The sequence below is a fragment of the Pseudophryne corroboree genome, chromosome 4 (genome assembly GCF_028390025.1).
Source record: "Pseudophryne corroboree isolate aPseCor3 chromosome 4, aPseCor3.hap2, whole genome shotgun sequence".
NCBI lineage: Eukaryota > Metazoa > Chordata > Amphibia > Anura > Myobatrachidae > Pseudophryne > Pseudophryne corroboree.
In genome coordinates this window covers 228,505,307-228,506,937 of record NC_086447.1, presented here as the reverse complement: position 1 = coordinate 228,506,937, position 1,631 = coordinate 228,505,307, and the positions used below count along the sequence as shown (strand labels likewise).

At 41.7% G+C, this 1,631-nt stretch overlaps 1 pseudogene; it reads right to left on the bottom strand.

The window, feature by feature from the left end:
* Positions 1-411: 411 nt before the first annotated feature.
* Positions 412-530, bottom strand: LOC134912963 (5S ribosomal RNA; annotated as a pseudogene).
* Between the last annotated feature and the right edge of the window lie 1,101 nt (positions 531-1,631).

Genomic DNA, 1,631 nt, shown 5'->3' with positions numbered 1-1,631 from the left:
ACCTCTTAATTGGTCCTATCCATTGCACAATAATTTGTAAAAGTGTAGCTAAGGAAAAAAATTGAATGTTGCCTATATGGGTTATCAAACACTTTCAGCTCTATATTCAGGAAGTGGTGTCACCAAAAGGCATTTCATTCAGCAGATTTATGCCTTCTGCTCCTGTGGAAGGTTGGTAGATATTGATACAGGATCCCTCTCCCTCAAAACACATTAAGGAGAGAGGTCACAGTATTTTGCAACCCCTATAATTAGGGGGTCTCCTTCAATCAAGTCACAGTAAACCGATGAGTGTGATCATATCCCCACAAGCAAAGAGGGTTAATGTGTATCTGGGATTAGATGAGAAACAGGTGAGTCTGTAGAGGAATAATAGTCGATAGATATCTTCCTTCTGCTGTTCAGCTTGACTGTTTACTGCACCTGGTATTCATTGCTGGTCTCCCAACCAATTACTAACCAGGCCTACCATAGATTGGCTTCCAAGATCAGATGAGATTGGGCATATCCTGTGGAGTATGGCAGTAATTTGCTGAATGAGAGAGTACTACTACCTTATAAAGGAAACATGCTTCTGCTGTCCAAGTTAATGAATGAGAGAGCACCTGATAGAGTGAGAAAAGTATTTAGATAAAGTGCTGAAAATCCAAGTCAGTACAGGCTAGAGAAGCCTGTGAAGAAAAAAAGACGTAAGAATTCCTAAATTCCTTAGATAGAACAATTGAAAAGAACTTCACTGGGATAACTGACCGAGTATAATCCTCAAATAAGTGAAGCTTATCAAATAATTCTCACAGTATACACCTCAATTGTTAAGTGATAATACCTATCAGATAGAAATCAATGCTTCTCTGCATTGAGCTATAAGTCTATTGTTACCTTAAAGAGATATTTAAAGGTATATATGTGGTATAGACTTTTACAACTCCAGCAGTTCAATTTGTAAATAAGTATGCCTGAACAAGAACTTAATTATCAAAGAGAGATAATCACTTTTAAAAAAAGAGAGATATAACGATTCACAAGTTGAATCACAGTAGTTATTACCTAATTTCTCAGTGTTTCAAATGTCATAAAACAACAATTGACAATGGAAAATTAGCAAGTAACCATATAAAATTCATATAAAAATTGGGGCCCAAATGGGCGTTTACTGGACTGATGTACCCCTATGGTGGGTGTGGGCTGCGCAGTCCCACTAACCCCACAGACCAAACGGACCATTTCACCTTTTGGTAGGCTTGTTCACTGGTGAGATTATGCATCTCAAATGAGGGTATATAACGTATCAGGGGTAATTGCTTGATTGATTACCTGCGAGGCCGCCGCATTTCCGGGAATAGGGTACATCCGGCAATGTGTAGAAGGCATCGCGTGTTGCCTTGGATACCTGTGGGTACATATTGATAAGACGCCGCCATGGGATGCGTGTCATTTGTGACACGCACATGTGCCAGGGGCTTCATCCACCATCATAGGTGTGTGGCCACGGGCATCCCGAGTAGGGTCGCAGCTCGGGGATGGATGCGCGTCATTCATGATGTGTGCTTTCCGGGGGCTCGTCTGATCGTCATGAGGGGCGTGGCTTCATATCCTGAGTGGGGCTGCAGTTGGGCTGGAGTGTGCGTCAT